The sequence below is a fragment of the Lissotriton vulgaris genome, chromosome 10 (genome assembly GCF_964263255.1).
Source record: "Lissotriton vulgaris chromosome 10, aLisVul1.2, whole genome shotgun sequence".
NCBI lineage: Eukaryota > Metazoa > Chordata > Amphibia > Caudata > Salamandridae > Lissotriton > Lissotriton vulgaris.
Window position 1 is genome coordinate 1,028,582,284 of NC_141698.1, and position 23,809 is coordinate 1,028,606,092.

At 46.5% G+C, this 23,809-nt stretch overlaps 1 protein-coding gene across 3 annotated transcripts in view; it reads right to left on the reverse strand.

Annotated features, from left to right (window-relative positions):
• CPNE4 (copine 4) overlaps window positions 1-23,809 on the reverse strand; it is a 1,444,425-nt gene that overhangs the window by 974,543 nt on the left and 446,073 nt on the right. The window lies entirely within an intron of this gene.

A 23,809-nucleotide genomic window follows, 5' to 3' on the forward strand; every position in this document is an offset into this window, starting at 1 on the left:
CAGTTATGCAGGTCATATTTGATTGTTTTAATTTATGAGTTCTGTTTTGGTAATTTACAGCCAGATTCATGAAGGTTAATTGCGCTCGCAAAGGGCCAGATTCTCAGAATCTGGCCCTTTGCGGGCGCAATTTTTGCATTTGGGATTCATCATCCCAAATGCAAAACTCGGTATTAGCGAATTCGCAAATTTGCGAGGAATTACATTTAAGGAATCTCTATTTGAGATTCCTTAAATGCAATTTATCATCCATTTTCAAATTGCGAGATCGCAATTTCGGGCCGCTATTTACCGCGAGGTCGAACCTCGTGGTAAATAGCGAAAACTCAGAAAAATGCTTTTAAAAGCATTTTTCTAAGTTGCATGTTGCACACACACATGTCCTTTGGACATGTGTGTGCGCAACACCTGTTTAAATTAGCATTTAAGGGGTGCTACAGGGTGTCCTCTGGACACCCCTGGCACCCTTAAAATCGCTATCTTGTTTGCGATTAGCTAATTGCTAATCGCAAATAAGGAATACTCCCCATTCATTCCTATGGGCCTTTTGGCCCATAGGAATGGATGGGGAGTTATTCCTTATTTGTGATTAGCAATTAGCTAATCGCAAGTAAGGAATCTGTAGGAATCGCAAAAAATATTGCTATTCCTACATGAATCCCGTTTTGCGAGTCTGGAATAGCGATTCCTTATGAATCGCTATTTCAGACTCGCAAAACTTCCCAATGATGAATCAGGCTGTTAGATCTTTGTCAGGAAGATTTTTATGTGTTAATTGCTTATGTATAATTTTATATGTGTAATAAAACAACGAAGAATCTACTTTGTTTTTAACCTAGTTGTACCTTATAGGTTGTTATTGCTGTAATCTTGACATTGTGAATTGGTTTTCAGGGGAATACAGTTACTTTAGGTTGTTGAACCTCAATTCCCTTGATGTGTTAAGGGGTACCTCTCTTTTTTGAAATAATATATCACAAATAATAACATTCCTGGCTTAACCACAAACTAACAGCAGTGGCTACACTATTAACAATGACAGAATTGGCTAAAATGCAACAAATAAGATCTCTGGCTAAATTTTGATCAGTAATAATATTAAGTATACAGCAGTTCAATAACATAAAAGCACTGTCTGCCACACAACATCCTTTGTAGTGCATGTCAGGTGATATCCATCCTTTGTAGTGCAAGCGAAGTGGTATCCGTAGTGCATGTGAGGTGGTATCCGTCCTTTTTAGTGCATGTGAGGTGGTATCCGTAGAGCATGTGAGGTGGGATCCGTAGTGCATGTGAGGTGGTCTCCGTCCTTTGTAGTTCATGTGAGGTGGTATCCGTAGTGCATGTGAGGTGGTATCCGTCCTTTGCAGTGCATATGAGGTGGTATCCGTCCTTTGTACTGCATGTGAGGTGATATCCGTCCTTTGTAGTGCAAGTGAGGTGGTATCTGTAGTGTATGTGAGGTGGTAACCCTCCTTTGTACTGCATGTGGGGTGCTATCTGTCCGTTGTAGCACATGCAAGGTGGTATCCATCCTTTGTAGAGCATGTGAGGTGGTATCCGTCCTTTGTAGTGCAAGCGAGGTGGTATCAGTTCTTTGTAGTACATATGAGGTGGTATCTGTCCTTTGTAGTGCATGTGAGGTGATATCTGTCGTTTGTAGTGCAAGTGAGGTGGTATCCATAGTGCATGTGAGGTGGTATCCGTCCTTTGTAGTGTACTTGAGGTGATCTCCGTCCTTTGCAGTGCACATGAGGTGGTATCCGTAGTTTGTAGTGCATTTGAGGTGATATCCATCTTTTGTAGTGCACATGAGGTGGTATCCGTCCTTTGTAGCACATGCAAGGTAGTATCCATCCTTTGTAGAGCATGTGAGGTGGTATTTCTCCTTTGTAGCAAAAACAACAAGTGATGGACCGAATGTGGATCAATGTCACACATTCCCCCAGTCAAAAGATCTGGGCCCGAATCCATCGTTTTTTTGCACTCCACACCACCCTGGGTTAGACAATGGCAATATGCAAATCAGATCTGACCCTGTTGCCCCATGGGAACAGTCCAGTCCGAACTACAAAAGCCATGTCCTTCCCAGAACGGAATCAAGCATCCGAGGACCGGACCGGTTTCGAGGTAACACCTCTCATCAGCCCGGCTAGCTTGACTCCAAGTGGTGTGGAGTGCCTGGGACCCACGTCTGGGCATCCCCAGCGCACTTAGGGCGGCAATTGCAAAAACAACAAGTGATGGACCGAATGTGGATCAATGTCACACATTCCCCCAGTCAAAAGATCTGGGCCCGAATCCATCGTTTTTTTGCACTCCACACCACCCTGGGTTAGACAATGGCGATATGCAAATCAGATCTGACCCTGTTGCCCCATGGGAACAGTCCAGTCCGAACTACAAAAGCCATGTCCTTCCCAGAACGGAATCAAGCATCCGAGGACCGGACCGGTTTCGAGGTAACACCTCTCATCAGCCCGGCTAGCTTGACTCCAAGTGGTGTGGAGTGCCTGGGACCCACGTCTGGGCATCCCCAGCGCACTTAGGGCGGCAATTGCAAAAACAACAAGTGATGGACCGAATGTGGATCAATGTCACACATTCCCCCAGTCAAAAGATCTGGGCCCGAATCCATCGTTTTTTTGCACTCCACACCACCCTGGGTTAGACAATGGCGATATGCAAATCAGATCTGACCCTGTTGCCCCATGGGAACAGTCCAGTCCGAACTACAAAAGCCATGACTCCACACCACTGGAGTCAAGCTAGCCGGGCTGATGAGAGGTGTTACCTCGAAACCGGTCCGGTCCTCGGATGCTTGATTCCGTTCTGGGAAGGACATTGCTTTTGTAGTTCGGACTGGACTGTTCCCATGGGGCACAGGGTCAGAGCTGATTTGCATATCGCCATTGTCTAACCCAGGGTGGTGTGGAGTGCAAAAAAACGATGGATTTGGGCCCAGATCTTTGGACTGGGGTGAGTGTGTGACATTGATCCACATTCGGTCCATCACCTGTTGTGTTTGCATATTCCGCCCTAGGTGCGCTGGGGATGCCCAGACGTGGGTCCCAGGCACTCCACACCACTGGAGTCAAGCTAGCCGGGCTGATGAGAGGTGTTACCTCGAAACCGGTCCGGTCCTCGGATGCTTGATTCCGTTCTGGGAAGGACATTGCTTTTGTAGTTCGGACTGGACTGTTCCCATGGGGCACAGGGTCAGAGCTGATTTGCATATCGCCATTGTCTAACCTAGGGTGGTGTGGAGTGCAAAAAAACGATGGATTTGGGCCCAGATCTTTGGACTGGTGTGAGTGTGTGACATTGATCCACATTCGGTCCATCACCTGTTGTGTTTGCATATTCCGCCCTAGGTGCGCTGGGGATGCCCAGACGTGGGTCCCAGGCACTCCACACCACTGGAGTCAAGCTAGCCGGGCTGATGAGAGGTGTTACCTCGAAACCGGTCCGGTCCTCGGATGCTTGATTCCGTTCTGGGAAGGACATTGCTTTTGTAGTTCGGACTGGACTGTTCCCATGGGGCACAGGGTCAGAGCTGATTTGCATATCGCCATTGTCTAACCCAGGGTGGTGTGGAGTGCAAAAAAACGATGGATTTGGGCCCAGATCTTTGGACTGGGGTGAGTGTGTGACATTGATCCACATTCGGTCCATCACCTGTTGTGTTTGCATATTCCGCCCTAGGTGCGCTGGGGATGCCCAGACGTGGGTCCCAGGCACTCCACACCACTGGAGTCAAGCTAGCCGGGCTGATGAGAGGTGTTACCTCGAAACCGGTCCGGTCCTCGGATGCTTGATTCCGTTCTGGGAAGGACATTGCTTTTGTAGTTCGGACTGGACTGTTCCCATGGGGCACAGGGTCAGAGCTGATTTGCATATCGCCATTGTCTAACCCAGGGTGGTGTGGAGTGCAAAATAACGATGGATTTGGGCCCAGATCTTTGGACTGGGGTGAGTGTGTGACATTGATCCACATTCGGTCCATCACCTGTTGTGTTTGCATATTCCGCCCTAGGTGCGCTGGGGATGCCCAGACGTGGGTCCCAGGCACTCCACACCACTGGAGTCAAGCTAGCCAGGCTGATGAGAGGTGTTACCTCGAAACCGGTCCGGTCCTCGGATGCTTGATTCCGTTCTGGGAAGGACATTGCTTTTGTAGTTCGGACTGGACTGTTCCCATGGGGCACAGGGTCAGAGCTGATTTGCATATCGCCATTGTCTAACCCAGGGTGGTGTGGAGTGCAAAAAAACGATGGATTTGGGCCCAGATCTTTGGACTGGGGTGAGTGTGTGACATTGATCCACATTCGGTCCATCACCTGTTGTGTTTGCATTTCTCCTTTGTAGAGCATGTGAGGTGGTATTCCTACTTTGTAGCACATGCGAGGTGGTATCCATCCTTTGTAGAGCATGTGAGGTGGTATTCCTCCTTTGTAGAGCATGTGAGGTGTTATTTCTCCTTTGTAGCGCATGCAAGGTGGTATCCATCCTTTGTAGTGCATGTGAGGTGATATCAGTCTTTTGTAGTGCATGTGAGGTGATATCCGTCCTTTATAGTGCACATGAGGTGGTATCCGTCCTTTGAAGTGCATGTGAGGTGGTATCCGTCCTTTGCAGTGCACATTAGGTGGTATCCGTCTTTTGTAGTGCATGTGAGGTGATATCCGTCCTTTGCAGTGCATGTGAGGTGGTATCCATCATTTGTAGTGCATGTGAGGTGGTATCTGTCTTTTGTAGTGCATATGAGGTGATATCCGTCCTTTGTAGGGCACATGAGGTGGTATCCGTCTTTTTTGGAGTGCATGTGAGGTTGTATCCATAGTGCATGTGAGGTGATATCCGTCCTTTGTAGTGCACATGAGGTGGTATCCATCCTTTGTAGTGCATTTGAGGTGGTATCCGTCCTTTGCAGTGCACATGAGGTGGTATCTGTCTTTTGCAGAGCATGTGAGGTGATATCCGTCCTTTGTAGTGCAAGCGAGGTGGTATCCGTAGTTCATGTGAGGGGGTATCTGTCTTTTGTAGTGCGTCTGTGGTGAGAACCATCCTTTGTAGTGCAAGCGAGGTGGTATCCGTAGAGCATGCGAGGTGGTATCCATCCTTTGTAGAGCATGTGAGGTGGTATTCCTCCTTGGTAGTGCATGTGAGGTGATATCCATCCTTTGCATGCACATGAGGTGGTATCCATCTTTTGTAGTGCATGTGAGGTGATATCCGTCCTTTGCAGTGCATGTGAGGTGGTATCCGTCCTTTGTAGTGCATGTGAGGTGGTATCCATCTTTTGTAGTGCATATGAGGTGATATCCGTTCTTTGTAGGGCACATGAGGTGGTATCCGTCATTTGTAGTGCATGGAGGTGGTATCCGTAGTGCATGTGAGGTGGTATCCGCCCTTTGTAGTGCACATGAGGTGGTATCCGTCTTTTGTAGTGCATGTGAGGTGATATCCGTCCTTTTTAGTGCATGTGAGGTGGTATCCGTAGTGCACTTGAGGTGGTATTTGTCCGTTGTAGTGCATGTGAGGTGGTATGTGTCCTTTATTGTGCATGTGAGGTTGAATCCGTAGTGCATTTGAGGTGGTATTCGTCCTTTGCAGTGCACATGAGGTGGCAGCCGTCCTTTGTGTTCATGGAACAGGAAACCTTTGACACCCTCTTCCGTCTTGATCTCCTCTCCGTCATTTCTTTTGTCCTTCACCTTCCTAGGACGACCGGCCAAGTGCGCATGTGCACATATGAATGCACAGTACTGCTCCCTGCCTCCGCCCTGCTCCTCCCTATACGTATTGTATTGCGGGACTCAGCATAAACTAAAGGATAATATTATTATTATATTATTATTATTTTATTGTCTGCTGGCACGGGCTGTGGGGCAACGCTCCTCCTCCATCAGTTGCGGACCGTGCTGGTAGCAGCGTTGAGGAGGTGGGGCCGGGTGAGAGGTGATTTCAATGGACGATGACGGGGGAAATTAAATAAATATTTTGTTTACCCTCGTCATCATCTGTCTAAATCCCCCAGCACCCAATCCCACCGGCTCACCGCTCTTATCTGCACAGGCCGCGCCTGTCCACCTTTATGGAGAAGCCGCCCTGTAGCTGACCTCTTCTCTAAAGCTGCTGCAGCCTAGCGGGTTGAGCGCCTGTGGCCAAGCTGGTCCAGACAAATGTGAGGTTATTTACAGCCGATAGTAACGGCCCACCTGCTGGCCTTTGTCGTAGGCCCCTGGGCAATGGCGGACTGCCCGCCCTGCCAATCCGACCCTGATGATTGATGCTGCTGTGTGCTGAGGCGACTTGCTGAAGATCACAGGGAGTGACAGTGGAAAGCAGAGAATGGATGACTTCGGGCCACAATTCCCAACAAAATCGCCCCGGCCCCATTGCGCGCAATTAAAATAAAATCCGAGAACAATACCAAGAACTGGTTAAAATGTGTCACCGACCCGGAGAATGAAAACTCCATCAGCAAGGAGAGAAACAGCTTGCAGCAGAAGGGGGTTTTGTTAATGTGGTCATTTCATGTCGCTGAACATAATATTTTGGTGTGCGCGGCAGCTAAAAAACAATTACCCAGTTAATTACAGCTGCAGCGCGCGCCGCCATGTTCGGTGCCCCGGGGGGGCCTGGGATGGCGCGCGGCTCTTCCCGCCCCCAGCGCGGCGGGCCTCGATGGAGCGCTCGAGCTGACACAACATCTGAGGCTCGTTCATAATCTCGGCAAAGTGCTCGTTTTTTGTGAGGATCCATCGCCCTGCCGAGATGTCGTCTGTGGCATCTGTTGCCAGTCACTGCGCTCACTGGTGAACAGCCGTTCCGTAAAGCTCCATTTAAGATGCAATAGTCATGTTGCCCGTGGTGATTCTGTGCGTGTTTGATAGCATCCCGGAAATGTCCGTGGGCGACCTTTCGAGAGATCCCGAAGCACATAATTGGCGGAGAGTCTAATATACAAGCACACAGCCAGGATGCTGTTTCTCTCATACGTGGCATGCAGGTTTCAGCTAAAATCAGACCCAATTCACAGACGTTTTAATGCAAGGGCAAAGTGGGCTGTGGCCCAGGGCCCCTGCCTTTCAGGGGCGTGCCGTGATAGAGCCAGCTCTGTTCTGCAGAGTCTTGCATAATTACTTTACATTTGTTTTGAATACGTTTTCCTTTATTATATTTTTAATGCGGATGATGTGTGAGCGTCTATTACAGATTTTTTGCTCTGAAAGTTTGTGCTTATGTTCAAAGCAACATCCGTAAATAAAGTTTCTTTTAGATTAAAAGAGGACTTCACTTATGAGAAATGAGAGGGTGTCACAGAGATTATTTGGGGTAATGTTAATGAGCTGCTGTTGTATTACAATATTTATAATACATGCCGGCACACCTGAATATTAGATTTATTTTATTTTGAAAGTTTTATTGAGCGCGAACAAGATCCTTACGGATATCAGAGCGCTTTACAGACAGAGTGAGAATAAGCATGCAAATGACTAATGATTAACCACATGCGTGCGGGGGTTATTTTTGCGCTACGCGGCTTTTTTGCAAAAGCCGCGTTACATGACGAGCTGAGCTCGTCATCAGCATCGAAGGGGTTAAGCAAAAACGTTTGAGAAAATAGATGAAAATGGTTACAAAGACAAACAATGTAAGGAGGTAACGATGCAAGGAGGTCAATATACATACAGAATACAATATAAATAGTCTCAAGCTGAAAAGTATTGAGTTACTAGATTACATACAAAAATACAATATAAATAGTCTCAGAAGGAAAGGTATTGAATTATCAGAATACAATAGTCAGAGTTCATGGAAATTTGGCTATTTATTACTTTTCCTCTAATTCAGCTTATACAATGTACTACCCTATTTTCACCCCATACCGCAGAATTTGGACGAGTGCGTCTGTGCACTGTCAGTGACCTGGCCAAGGAGGGCATGAAAGAGCTGAAATTAGACCTTATATCCAAAGCTGTACTGGCCATGGGCCCACAAAATACATTTGGCCCAGGGCCCCAAAAATCCTTGAGATTTGTGGATTGCTATATACATTCGCTCTTTTTAGTACAGAGAAGGATCCACAAACTGTCCTAGTGTAAAAATGCTTAAGTGAGAGAAAACCTGGTCCCCAGGATCTGAATATGTCCATTTGTGGCCTACAGTAGGTGTCGCCGGCAGTAGTACATGGAGCATTTTTCTGCCGATTTTGGAGCCGGGGATCCAGATTCTGGGAAATCACTTAAGTCCCCTGTGCCTAGCAACAGCGCCTAGAGACTCTCAAGGGTGATTAGCCATGCTATACATATCTGAATATTATTATTATTGTTTTTATGAGTAAAAGGCTTCCCCTTGCCGAACATTTTTCGAATGTGTGTGGAGAGATGCTTGCATGCTCTCACATAGACAAAAACAGATGGTCCCCATAGATTAAGTCAATGTAGCTGCATCTCAAAAAATGAATTCAACTACAATTGGTGAGTGCAGGGTGCTGATGGTGGGAGACACATTTGAACCACAGCTTTAAAAAGTGGGAAACAAGCACTGTGCAGAAACACTATCGTTTCACTGGTGGAAATGAAACTGTTGTGGCCTGTACGTGGTCATACTTGGAAAATGTTTTGGAAAGATAAATGACGTTTTTGAAAACATATTTATAAGTAAAAAACAACATCCCCAAATGCAGCTATTTCTAAATGCATCATTAATTCTATTTCAATGTCAGTATAGGAAACCAATCCGTGGTCTACGTTTTGGATATGATATAACACTGCCAACACAAACAAAAGTAGCAAACACATTCAAACACCGTCGAGATGGCCCCCATGTTTGTAAAGTAAAACAAGCAGCCTGAACACGCTTGATCGTCAGACAGGTTACAGGGCTTCTTCAGGGAGTTGGAGAGACTTGGGAGCAGTGCTTAATTTGAGCCAGTGGTTTCCAGTGCTGTGCACCAGCACTTGATTGTCAAGACCAGTGCTTGTTAAAGTCTGCCACAAGGTGGCACTGTCAGGCTAATTTACAGATTAACACAAAAAAAGTTAATTACAAATTCAATATACATTACAAAGGACTATTACCTGCTGCCCAAGCCATCTTTATTGCTTTACAGGCCTGAAATAGTCCGAACTGTGACATTTGTAGGAGTCTGATGGTTAGCAGTTGTGTGGTTGTGGAATGGCAGGGGCAATGTGTGGAGGAAGCTGCAGTGGCGTCCTGACAAGAGCCATGGCATTTATTTTTTTTTAAAATCAAGCACTGCTTGGGAGAGAATGGAAGACAGGCGTACATTGCTCAGCAGCTAAGATCCTTATGTCATATATGTATGTATGTTTGTTTGCATGTATGTATGTATGTATGTACATACATATGTATGCATAGTAGCATATGTATTAATGTAATGTTGTGCTATGGAGATGTGCTTTCCATACCTACTGCCATAAGTATAGCTTTGCAGTTCTAAATAGAATTTACATAGCAAACAAAGCAACAAAGCAACACATGCTGTACATGATGTATATCATGGGAGTGTCTAATGAGGATATCGGGTGCGGAGGGTGGATGAAGTTACACTCAGAGAAGGGAGTGTGAAGTCATTTACAAGTGGTGTCGGTAGTGTCAACGTAACATCAGAGGCAACCACTATACATGCCAGGTTTTCACTTGTTGATTATTGCCCTACGCCTTTCAAATGTGAGCTCCATCTGGGTTCTATTCTGGATACATTAAGCACCCACATCATTCATTGACTTGTCCCACTTTATATTGTTGTCACTACGCATCCCCCAGTGAAGGAGTGTTCCAGCCTGGAGTTACCCCCGCCCCTCCTTCCTTTACTTGCCTTGCATTCCACTGCCCTTCTCCAAATGGAATAACTTTTCAATTGTTTCTCTAAGTTACAACTACACTGTACCATTCAGAGTCCATTAGTCCCAAGGCACCCATGTACTGGTTGCCGCACACTACCATATAAGTCACCATGCTAGTACCCACTAGTGAGCAACACTCCCCTTTGCCTTTTAAGCCTTGTATTTTAGTGTTTTTTTTTCTCAGGCACACTATTATCTCTATGGTCTGATTGTCGCATCCTTTAGCTAGTTCCCTCCTCCAGGACAATCTGTGGATGCTGAGCCAAGACAGGCCAGTCACCTCTAAGGAGAGAGGACTCTTCCCTTTCGAGACAAGATGAACTATTTTGAGCATGGTGGAAAAAAGAAGGGCCCAGATGGGGAGAAAGAGAAGAGCTTTGTGTCTTATCATTGGCCCTGGAGGTCATGTGACTCTTACCTGACCATGAGAAGAATGACATTTATTTTGCAAGATGGAAACTCTAGTTGACCACTTTAAAAAAGTATATTGACTGTATTCATTTATTGTCACCAGTGTTTTAAATATGAAGTGATGCAATGGATAATAGTCCAGAGGGTTTTCCTTGATCTTTGAACGGGTTATTGGTGTTGACTAAAATTCATTGATTTCACCTGGTATTTGTATTTTACAAATAGACTTTCCTTGTTTGTTCCGCTGCACATTTAATATTCACGGCAGACTAATCCATACCAGACAAATTAATCTAACAGAAACTATTTGAAAAGGGTCACCTGACATTTCCACCAAGGATTTGAAATGGGAAATACAGTTAAGGAGGAGAGTTAGTGCCCATTAGGACTTTTATGTAGGTACGTAAACTATATTGTAACGTGGTGCATGAAGGTGGACTGCCTCCAACAGCTTATCGGCGGCTGACAGACAATTGGAGGATGGTGTCATAGCCTCCTTGTGCTTTAAGAGTGTATAGGATACGAAGATTGAGCATACAAAAGTCTTGCTAGAGAAGCATGTATTTTCTAGGCAGACAGAGGCAGGCATAGGCCGAACCCGAGTAAAGTCTTAGGGCCTGATTATGAGTTTGCCAGTCCGATGGACCGCCAAGCCCACGGCGGTGGTGAAGTAACTACTTCACCGGCGGTTGGAGTGCCGTATTATGATTCTGGCGGTCATACCACCATAGAACTGCCAAAGATCTGCAATCCCGCAGTTGGAGGAAACAATATGCTGGCGGTGCAGCTGCTGCACCGCCAAGCATATTATGAATTTCTTCACTTCTCCCATTTTCATGGCGGTGAGCCTACCATGAAAAGGGTAGCGGTGAGGAGTCTGTAGGGTCCCCTGGTGCCTCTGTGCACTGGGGTGCATGCAGGGGGCACGTGGTGTGCCCCCATGTCTTTCTACATCCCCAGTTCTTGAATGGCAGAGTTCTCAGTCCATGCAATGCAGGAACGTGCTGTGGCGGTCCCATGGTGCTGCCTTCTGAGGCTCATAAATGAGCGTTTGAAAGGCGGCACCGTGGGCCAGCCGCTGCAAGGCCGACCGAGGATTACAACTTGCAATCCGGCAGGCAGTGGGCTGTCGACTTTGGCGGTGTGGGAGCGGTGCAGAGGCGTGCTGTCCGACTCTCACATCACAACAGTCATAATCAGGCCCTTAGTCTGGCATAGGGTGGATTGACTATGCAGCAGCAAATTCACAGGAAAGGGAGGCACACAGATCTAGCAGGGTTAGAAGCTGAATGCCAACTTGCCTGATGACACCAAAACTGTGGCTGAAGGGAGTCAGGCAATGTCCACAGTGTTGTGTGCAAAAATACTTCTTCTCAGGCTGCTAAAGAGAGAAGCCAGCAGCATTCAATTACAACAGGATGTACCAGCTGGTTGGGACTAGGAGTTTCCTCTGGCTGTGGTTGCAGGTCAGACATCATCTGGCGCCAGTCTTCTTGTGTAAATGATCTCTTGCTGGATGGGACATAGACATAGACACATTCAAGTGAACTATGGAACGGCTGCTTCAAGGCCGCTTTGTGTTTTGCAGTGCACACATTAACCCTGACTGCTCTTTCAAGAGAGCAGAGAGATCCCCTTGCAGGTGGGTGCAGTGAGTGACTGCACCCCCCCCCTGCAATGGAATATGTGTGTGGCAGAGGTCCATGGGACCTACTAGAACCCCCCAGAGGGCTGTCTTTAGGAAGCGCACTGAAAGTCAGCCTCCTTTTTGTGGTGCACTGAAGAAAAGAATTCTTGCATCTGTGCCCACGTCCGTAATATGCCCCCATTCAAATGAGGCAATGCCCTCTGATAATAGAACTGGCACTACATGTGCACAAGCGGTATCTCTATAACAGACGGGTCTGCACAAGCGTCACCAGCCCCTTCTGTAATACCAAAGTGCCCCGGGGTGCACAAAGCAGGTGGACATACCCGTTGCACCCCCAGGGCACTCTCTGTAATACAGCCCCCGGCCATCTCATGCTATCCTCACAAGGCCCTCAGGCTGAAAGGATTAGTTGATTGCAGGGAAAGGATCGGGACGTGTGTGCCAGTTGGAGCCAAGTGTCGCTGCTCACTGGGGTGGTGCGGCTGGATTCAGGCCTGCAGGTACCCCAGTCATGAATAGAGCAGAATTGACTGCTAAATTACCATTGGAAGGCAGTGACTGGGATTGGTATGGCCAGACCAGCTCAGTGCTTTCAGTGTGCATGTTACAAAAAGGCAGGGCAATTGTGACTTCTGCTGGACCCTCTTAAAGTAAGTTTGTGGCTGGGCCAAGATTTGGAACATCCTATTAGCCCCAACTAATGGTGTGATGCAGCACAACCACAGACGTACGCAGCCACAGGGAGGGTTTTATCTTCAGAACATGCCGAAGGACCTTCCACGTATAAGGGAACAAGAGGATTATCCATCATTGGAAATGTGGCACAAGGTGCATCCATGCATGACCTTGTCTTCCTCTACATGTCTAGCAAAATAATGACAAAAAGGAGCTTTTACCTGTAGAAGTCTGCTCCCTGTTTAAGGCTACTAAATAGAAACACTTCTATTCTGCACTAGCATGCAGTGGCAGTGCCCCACCCCCGGCACTGCAATACAGCCATGCAGTGTCACGCCCTCCCTGCAGTTGTTAAATATCCACTGCTAATGCCCACATGATACTCATCCAACGTGGCAATCGTTTCACTGGGACCACAAAATCCAGCGCCCCTAAAGTTCAGCAATGTTGGAGTTCAGTCGAACAAGTGTGCGCAGTCTGAATTAAACTTATTTCTTAGATTCTTTGCCTTTAGTGATGGGATCATGATGGCTTTGTGAGAGTAATGTGCTGGCTGATCTGCTCCAAACTAGGAGTCCTCCTGTTTTTATCCCATCCAGACATACAAAGACCATTTATCTAACTTTTATGTGCCAAAAGCACAGCCAGATTTAGACTGGTTCTCTGAGCATTTGCCCGCTCTGGTCAAGAATGGATTCAGGTCAATGACCTTGGCCGGATGGTACATGTATGCATTCATATGAAACAACAAGAGAGTAAGGGTATGTCAAAGAACACTCTTTTACCCCTTCTGAAATATATAATAATAATCAACAGAAGAGTGTCAAAGTAACTCATATCACACGAAACAAGACTCAAAACTCATTGATGTCAGGTAGACAGAAAAGGAAATACCACCATCTAAAGAAACAAAGAATTAAGTCAAGAAATCAGGAATGAGGTGCATGTGCTCAGTGATGAAAAAGAACCCTCAGGCACTGCCTATAAAGGTCAGTAGCCAGTTGTCTTCATTGGGTTCAAAAAAGTAGGAAAAACGAAATAGTGATAAGGTAGTGCATTAAAAAGAGCGTGGGCTACTCATCACACATTACGTTTTATTAAGAGGGTAGCTCTAACTCTAGTAAAAACAGTGCGAATTCAAGGACTAGTAGATGGTTGGGTTAGTTTGAACCAACAAGTCCTTACTAAAGTGACAGAAAAACAAAAATGGTCAACATGTTTCTGCTTTAAAGCCAGTGATCGGCTCAGCATTCGTCAGGACCAGGAAACTCTATCTTGTACCTAGAAGGGCCCTCACTAGAGTGTCCAAAACTAAGGTGTAGAGAAACAAGTATACAAGACTAATACAACCTGATTAGTGCAGACTTCCTATATTGGGTAAGTCTTCCAGCAGTCTCACCCCTAAGGGGGAGACAGAAAATCTGGAAATAAAACAAAAACAAGTTTGTTTTAAAACATGACTGATATGGCGTTTTCACAGAAGTCATACGTTTACATCCAACATGCACCAAATTTTGACCGGGAAAAATTATTCTTAAATCAAGTAGTCTTAAAGAACTTGAAGAACTAAGACCAGGAAAAAAGCCATCACAATACATCAATGTCATTACAGTACATGAATGGTTGAACAGAGCTCCTAATTACAGGAGCCTGATATAAATGGCGAGCAGATGTTATTTATCTGCGTTCACAGGGTAAATATAAACTTTTGAAATGCTCGTCATCGTTTAAAACCAACCGGAGGTTGGGAATGAGGCGACTAGAGAAAGGGGCATATGAGTCTTGTTTCGTGTGATATGAGTTACTTTGACACTCTTCTGTTGATTATTATTATAACATGTATGCATTCAACATCAGTGAGCAGAGAAAGGCTTCACGAGCACGCCACAGTTGGCCATTTTGAAGCTGGCTTTGAAAAGCCTCTCTGGGCCTGTGGGTGGAAGGTCTCCGGGGCGGTCTCTGATCCACTGCAGAGCCACTTGGAAAATCCTCATCCCTACCTCATCTTGGAGTCCTATCTAGGACCTCAAGGCCTGGCTCTTCGACTGAACTGCAGCCTCTCTTCTCCCCCTTCTAGCCTCCCACCCCCCCCCGTCTCTTAAGACCCTAATGTGTGATTAGACGTGCTTTACAAAAACCCTTATTGATTAATTGATCTATCCATGAAGGTGAGTAATTAGTATCTGGTGATGCAAGGAGTCTTAAGCTGCTGAGTGGTCCAAGAGGATAGAGGATGCTGATTGGCTCACACCAAGAGCTGTGAGGACTGAGGAGGTCCTCTCCAGAGGGAGGCAGGGCCAGTTGCATTCCCCTACTGTTGTTTTTCAGAAGCCGTTTTCTCTCTATATTTTCTAAATCTTAGAGATCAAGAGTATGCTTAGGTTTTGAAGAATCACGGTCAAAAAAAGAATTTGCTCTGCCACTGTGCGCCCAGGGTCTTACAATATCTCTTTATTTTGGGTCTGTGTCAAGTAAGGATGACAGAAGATGCCATTTAAACACTTTATGGCTGTGTTTCGTCGTATGAGACAACTTTGCCACTTTTATCATTTTATTTTTCACAGCTCTACTCCTTTGAGGATAAATGCTTTGGAGTTCATGAAAGGAGGAGCGCCGTGGCAGTGTGTAATTAATCTGTTTGTTGAATGTGATGAGCGAAAGAGCTGCAGATCACAAAGAAGGAATTCTGCCTCCATGTCATCTGCATGCCCTTATCTTTGGGCATCAGTAGTTAGGTCTCGGCTAAAAGACGCGCGTAAGCGCGTCTCCGCCGAGATCTTATGTCAGGGACGATGCTTCCCAGGAGACAGCCTTGGTCACGCGCATTGCCTCAAGGAGGCGATTTCCGCTGGCCACGCGCTCGCGAACGCGCTCAGCTGCTGTCTCCTGGGAAGCAGCTACACCACACGCGCATGCGCAGAAACAGCGACAGACACACACGAGCGCTCATGCACGCACGCACCCACACATACAGCGAACCCAGCGTCGCATGCATACACACACACACACACACGTGCACCGAGCATCCCCCCCCACCCCTCCGTTGTCGCACCCCTCCCCTCCGCCGTCGCACCCCGCCCCCCACCCCTCCGCCGTCGCGCACACACACACGCAGACATACAGGCATTCTCTCCCCCCCCCCCCCGCTCCGCTCACCGGTCAAAGGCCCTCCGGACACGCAGACATACAGGCATTCTCTCTCCCCCCCCCCCCCCCCCCCTCCGCTCCGCTCACCGGTCAAAGGCCCTCCGACCGCGGGGCTCTCCCTCGGTGCTCCTCCAGGCACTCCGTGGGCGCGGGCTTCACAAAACGGAAGTCCCGCCCCACGATAGGTTTCGTTTTCTCAGTCCCGCCCCACGTTAGGTTTCGCTTGCAGCTCGTTGGGTATAAAAGCTTGTCGATCCAAGTGTGTGTGTATTGCAGATGTTATCCCTTTTTACAACAAACCTTGACCTCACCAGAGATTCGTAATTGTCCAAACATTCCTCTATCTTGGTTAGTTTTTGTGTAATAGGAGATAGCAAGGTAGTTAAAATACTCTCAAATGTCTTCCACTGTTCTAAATCACAGTTCGAGTTAATACCATTTCCCGCTGCATAATTGGTATCACCATCAACCAAATCGGCATTAATTATAGGACTGGCCTCCTCGGGTGAGACACTGTCACGGGTTTTGTTCGACCTTGCCACTTTTGCTCTACAAGGCTCTACAAGGCCTTTGTGGTCCTCCTCCCCGCTTCCTTTTTACTGCCGGTTCCAGAGTTAATCATTTGGTAGAGGTTTTTTTATTTGGGGATGTGGCAGATGCACGTGTAGAGACGCTGGCTGTAATGTTACTTTGGGTCAGTGGCGATTTTGGGGAATCCTCTAGTGTTCCAAGGGGATATGGAACTTCAACGCCAACCTCAATATTAGTCGATGGTATAATAATGATTACATCTTGATGAGCTGGCGAGCGAGCTGTAGCTATAGTCCCTAGGGAAGATCTCCTATTTAATAACTGGACCAGAGACAACAGATGCTCGGTACAGAGGTCCCCTAAGAATAAACTGATCAAGCGTCCCCACCACGCTGCCACCATGAGAAGTACCTAGGTATTTCCTTTCCTGTTTGCTCATCTTTAATAACTTAAGTGAACTTAAGCCAACTGGTAATGCAGAGTAGTGAGTAGTGAGTGCAGAGTGGTAATGCAGAGTAGTGAGTGCAGAGTAGTGAGTGCAGAGCAGTGAGTGCAGAGCAGTGAGACCAGAGCAGTGAGTGCAGAGCAGTGAGTGTAGAGTAGTGAGTGCAGAGTAGTGAGTGCAGAGTAGTGAGTGCAGAGTAGTGAGTGCAGAGTAGTGAGTGCAGAGTAGTGAGTGCAGAGTAGTGAGTGCAGAGTGGTAATGCAGAGTAGTGAGTGCAGAGTAGTGAGTGCAGAGTAGTGAGTGCAGAGTAGTGAGTGCAGAGTAGTGAGTGCAGAGTGCAGAGTAGTGAGTGCAGAGTGCAGAGTAGTGAGTGCAGAGTAGTGAGTGCAGAGTGCAGAGTAGTGAGTGCAGAGTGCAGAGTAGTGAGTGCAGAGTAGTGAGTGCAGAGTAGTGAGTGCAGAGTAGTGAGTGCAGAGTAGTGAGTGCAGAGTAGTGAGTGCAGAGTGGTAATGCAGAGTAGTGAGTGCAGAGTAGTGAGTGCAGAGTAGTGAGTGCAGAGTAGTGAGTGCAGAGTGCAGAGTAGTGAGTGCAGAGTGCAGAGTAGTGAGTGCAGAGTAGTGAGTGCAGAGTGCAGAGTAGTGAGTGCAGAGTGCAGAGTAGTGAGTGCAGAGTAGTGAGTGCAGAGTAGTGAGTGCAGAGTAGTGAGTGCAGAGTAGTGAGTGCAGAGTGCAGAGTAGTGAGTGCAGAGTGCAGAGTAGTGAGTGCAGAGTGCAGAGTAGTGAGTGCAGAGTGCAGACTAGTGAGTGCAGAGTAGTGAGTGCAGAGTAGTGAGTGCAGAGTAGTGAGTGCAGAGTAGTGAGTGCAGAGTAGTGAGTGCAGAGTAGTGAGTGCAGAGTGCAGAGTAGTGAGTGCAGAGTGCAGAGTAGTGAGTGCAGAGTGCAGAGTAGTGAGTGCAGAGTGCAGAGTAGTGAGTGCCGGGTGCAGAGTAGTGAGTGCAGAGTAGTGAGTGCAGAGTAGTGAGTGCAGAGTAGTGAGTGCAGAGTAGTGAGTGCAGAGTAGTGAGTGCAGAGTGCAGAGTAGTGAGTGCAGAGTAGTGAGTGCAGAGTGCAGAGTAGTGAGTGCAGAGTGCAGAGTAGTGAGTGCAGAGTAGTGAGTGCAGAGTAGTGAGTGCAGAGTAGTGAGTGCAGAGTAGTGAGTGCAGAGTAGTGAGTGCAGAGTAGTGAGTGCAGAGTGCAGAGTAGTGAGTGCAGAGTGCAGAGTAGTGAGTGCAGAGTGCAGAGTAGTGAGTGCAGAGTGCAGAGTAGTGAGTGCAGAGTAGTGAGTGCAGAGTAGTGACTGCAGAGTGCAGAGTAGTGACTGCAGAGTAGTGAGTGCAGAGTAGTGAGTGCAGAGTAGTGAGTGCAGAGTAGTGAGTGCAGAGTAGTGAGTGTGCAGAGTAGTGAGTGCAGAGTAGTGAGTGTGCAGAGTAGTGAGTGTGCAGAGCAGTGAGTGCAGGTGCAGAGTGGTGTGTATTGGCAATGTAAATGACAATGCCATTTATTTATGATTTAAAGAAAAAAAAGAAATGTCATGAGCAATGCCAATTGCTCTACCTTTAATGATGCCGAGACCATTGCATTGCAAATGCTTGTTTTTGACAAGCAGACACCCATGCGCGCCGCCGGGACACAGACAGGAGATGTTAGCAAGATGTCAGGAAGTGACAGCTCTGTGGCGAGTCCGCTCCAGGGCGCGCTCCTTGCGCGCTGCGGCTTTCACGGGGTCCAGCCCCGGAGATAAAAGAACACCTGCATTATTTAACCTTTCTTGGGGGCCCAGGGACGCCTTGCCTAATGCGAAGGCTTAGGAACAACAATAAGGCCATTCACGTGACAGCGTGTCAAGCCCGACAAGATCCGGTTCAGTGACAAGGGGACCTGACTGCTGGCGGAAACTATCCGCGACTTACCAATATGAATCCTTTCCTATCAAAAAGTATTTGTCTTTTGCTAATTTTAGAAGCGGTCCCTGTTTATTTGTATGTTTCAGATATATATATATTCAAAAGGGATTGTTACACAAAAGTAGCAACTTTTTTTAAAATTTTTTATTTTTTTTTAAATCAGACAGTATACTTCCAGAGAGGATTCTTCCAGTGATGCCTTCATGGTCAGAGTGTCACTTCCCCTAATTCTATAAATATTGGTGAAATTGCTTGGCTACTATTTATTTTACTGCCTCAACTGTTTGCAGAGATACACCTCAAACGCAGTCCACGCTAAATTTAGCATGACAGATTACATGTTTTAGAGAGTGGCAGAATAGAAGGTCTTGCAGACGTTGACTGTCACTGTGAGCTACTTTTTTAGGTCTCACCTACACAGCACATGCACTGTGCTGTGAGGCATATTGTTTACAATTCAGTGGGCTTACAACCCCTCCTCACTGCATACCTTTAGTTGTTTTCATTGTCACTCTCATTTGCAATCTTTCGATTGCTTACTTACCTAGGATTTCCCTCCTTTCTTATATTAGACCCTCCCTGGAGCATGGACCAAATAAATACATGTGCTCTTCCTCGCCTTTTTTGTAATACATTATTTCTTTTATTTTACCAGTGTTTTGGTATTATTCCTGGATGTGCAGCTTGCTTTCCTACACAGGCATACATCTTCTTATTTATGTTGCTCCACCCTATCTGCCGTCTTTATTGATAACTTAGTTACTTACATTCACAACTGTGGTACTCTATACCACTCTATTCAACCCTACTCTACTGTATGCCCCTACACTCCATTCTAAAGCACTCTACACCGCCCCAGTTGTACGCCATTCCACTCTATTCTATGCCACTCCATTCCACTCTTCTGTACGCCACTGTACCTCATATCACTTTACTCCATGCCTCTGTACTCTATGCCAGTCTACGCCACTTCATTCTGCTCTATGCTCTCTACTCCACTTGATGCCATTCTCCTCCAATCTTCTCCACTATCTTCTATGCCACTCTACTCTACATCACCCTACACCACTTTACTCTACACAACTCTACTCTACAGTATGCCACTCCATTCTACAGAATGCCACACTATTCTATTCCACTCTATGCCACTGTACTCTACGCCGCTCCACTCTACACCACTATACTCCACTCCACTGTAGTCCACTCCATCACGTTCTGTGCCTATCTACCCTATGCCATTCTACTCTGTGCCACTCAATTCTACATCACTCCATTCTACTATGTGCCACTCCAGTCAACTCTACAATACAGATTAATATACTGAGATGTCAATAATCATCTGTTTCCCCGTGTTGGGGGGAGGGATGATATGATCAGCTGTCTCGATGTGCAACTCGCCATCAAAATCAGTGAGAGAAACACTCTCCAAAAAAGCATTGAAAAAACTCAAAAAGTTTGTTTTCAAACAATACTTTGAATAATGGTTACTTTCAACCATGGCATCTCAACTCTTTCTCTCTACCACATCCAGGGTAAGATGAACCCCTTCCATTGCCAACTCGACGCGCTTTCCACTGCTCACTAATGTAAATGTAAATGTAAATGTGTAGGCATTTATATAGCGCACTACTTACCCGGAGGGTCCCAAGGCGCTTCGACCGCTGCGAAACCCTTCCTGGCTTCCCTGAGAGATGGTCCCTTAATGGGTATCTCCAGGGTGAGACCAGGCATCCCCGGCGGTCTGGTGGGGCCGTTAGTGAAGATGAGGCAAGCTAATGCCCAGAGTTGCCGAGTGTGATCGCTGATCAGAGTGGGCACCGAGGCGAGAGAATTATCGAGTCCGCTGACCCTGGTCCAGAAACCTGCCGCGCCGGGAATCGAACCCTGGTCCCGGGCCGTCCTCTGCTCTCGGGTCTGCCGCCTCTAACCAGTGAGCCACACTACTTCACTAATGGCTTCTTCCAATCGGCTTCCTTTGTACCCCCCTTATTTTTGTCATAATGCCACTTGCTTTAACAGATCTCATTGGTCTGTCTAAGATTTCTTTGGGTTCCTTTTTAATTGTTCCTTGTGTAGCACTTTCAAGAGGCCCCGTCCTTAAACGAGGGTGTTCCCATAGTGAGCCACCCCCCCCTCACTCTCCAGCCAACACATGTGCTCCTGTGTGTGTTGGCACCTCTGGTTCAGAACCGGTTGACAACCCAACCCACACAGGGTTCTGACTGGCTGGTGACTACCGACACTGAACTAGTATAGTAAGAAAGCATAAATCCTCATGGCAATGTACCCATGGTGACCACAATATACAGATATCCATTCTTTCCCAGTCCACCATGGTCACTGATATCCCTGTTCCAGTTTCCACTTGAGGACAATTACTTTACAATAAAATGTGGCTTCAACCATTTACAAATATCTGGACATACAGCTAGCTTGCCTTTTAGTGATAGCTGTGCAACTTGACTTCCTAATTTAGCATGCTGCCAAAGGCACTGGAATAAAGGGTAAGGGGTGCTGTAGCAACCCCAAAATTAGCCATTCTGGAGTTCAGAAGTTTAATGAGTAATTAAAGAGGCTATTACATTTTGTTTTTTATCTTGTCAGATTTGCTGTGCCTTCAAAGATAGAGTTCAATAATCACACTACATTTTCTGACAAATTACAGCTTATTATTTTAACATGGTGATTGGTATTTTCGTTTCTTCCTTTGACTGCAAAGTGGGAGGATTGTGAAAAGTGAACTATGTGGCCAGCTACCTGGGGATAAAGGGAGTGTGAAAGAAAAGACTGTAGGTTGTCATTTTTTTTAACACACAACAAACATATAAATACTTGTAAATGAATTGTACAAATATTTCAAAATATTTCAGCAGTTAGGGAAGCATACATGAGGCACATTTTTGGTAACTAAGTGTGATAGAAACTACGATTTTATTAGGATCATAACAAACTAAAGCACTTTACTTGGTGATGCACAAATGATAAATATTTGCTGAAAGCCAATTTCTACACATTACATTTGTGCGCTATATAGTTTTATCATGTCTCTGTAAATGTAGTGGCCATTTCAATTGAAAAGTGTGCTGTCTATGAACGACATTGTGCTACTCCACCATGCATTAGTAATATACTGGGACAGTGTGCTCCAAACTGCAACAACTGCCCACATGCCACACCCTTACCATTCTCTTGCTGAGTGGGCTCATTTGCTGCACTTGTTCTTTGTGTGACACTTGGGCATCCCCACTCTGAAAATTGTTCCAGCTCCAAAGCTTCTCTTCTGTATGGATTCTGTAATACACAACCGCTTCTATAGGGCTGTGCTAGAAGGTTGTAGACATTTCACGAACCTTCTCAGTGTTCGCTACCCTGTTTACTGTGTAATAGCAAGGGCAAGCCTAACAGAGGCCTTCTGTCCTAGTCTGCACTGTAACGAAAAAATCAATAAACATATTGCTTATAGATAGGGAAAAAGAAAGACAAGTTAATAGCCTCAACCTGTCATATGCCACATCTAATGGAAGGGAGGCTGGCTGATGCTTCCAGAACAATCTTAATTTTTTTTTAAATAACCTAAAACAGCACAGCCCCAATAGGTAGCCTGGACCACTTTCCCACTGTAGTGCTCAAAGGGTTGTTAGCCACTGTCCTTGCACAGGGACAGGCAGTGAGAATATTTGCCTACGTCCACTTGGAGTCCCCTCTGCTCTTTCCACGCCACTGAGAGAGAGTCACTTGTATGTAGCTGTTCGTGCTCAAGCATTTTTCTCTTGAAAGAACTGTGGTCTCAGGAGGGATGAGCCAAAGGCAAGTGCTCGAGGATTTCAAGCAGCAAACATTTTCAGAGACCACGGAGGGAGCTGCAGGGGGGGTTCACGACACGCCGCTGCACAGCCGCTCGCGGCTTAGCAATCAGTCACGCCGGCGGCCATTTTGCATTCCAAATTATCCTTTGGGAAAAAGGCAGTTGCAGAAAGTATTGGAATCAAAGAACAGAAGCCATTGAGTACCACTTCGTACTGTTCATTTATAGTACAATATGTTCTAAAGAGATGAAGCAAAGTAGGTACATGAATATCACTTTAATAATGCATGTAAGGTAGAGCAAAATAATGAGCGGTGTAATCTCTCTCGTTTTGCAGTCAATAATCTTGGAAGGATCAGCAGTCAGGTTTGTTTTTGGAGCTTAAGGCTGGGAGTAATGCCTTTCACGAGTCAAATTTATCCAACTATTTTGAGTCATAGATGACTGTGCTTACAGGGCCACACTACTGGGAGTTTTAGTCTGTCGGGTAGTGCTTTCATGCCTACTGCACAATTGCGTGTTTTAACTTTGTTTTTATTCCCTTTCCTTGCTCTGCTCAAGATGTAACGATTTTAATTAATTGGACATCAACAAACTAAACTTAGCATAAATTCCAACTTTTTCTGATAAGTAGGGCTGTTGGCAGTTTTTGTATATATTTGGGGTGCTGAAAATGGACAAATTACAGCAGCAGTGGTGAGCAAGGGGGGAGGGAGGCGGCCCTCCTCTTATTTTAGTTTGCTGTAGGGGCAACAAACACAGCAAATCTCACCAGCCACTCCCCTCCCCCACTCTTCAGCATTTCCGTGGGGCGGCAACGGCAGTGACCGCCAAGGGCGGCCAAGTGCCTAGCTACGCCACTCCACCGCTGCAAGAGTTTACCCTATTGCCTCTTCCTACACATGTGTGGCAACAAATTCTTCCCATTTCCTGCTTCAGGATGTGCTTGGATGGTAAGCGGGCTGCTGTGCTGTTCCCTCGTGCGATCATCGGAGGTCCCACGAAGGGTAGCCATTACATCGCAGTGGGCAAGTGGGCAGTTACGGGAGGTGTCCTGGGGCAGGGATGGGATGGATGACTGGCAAATGGTCACAGTGTCCTTACCACCACCAGCCCTTGCTGCCATGAGGGCCCCCAAAGTATTTTTTAATTTAAGAATTGCCATGTACTAACATCAGCCACCCAAAATTTCTAAAAACTAAATAAAAAAACAATTTATATAGAGTTGTATGCCATGAGATTTCACAATTTCCAAATATGGGATTTCAGGCTTAGGTGAGCATGGTCAAGTGCTGAAGCAAGATTAAAATTCAGGCTCTCGCTT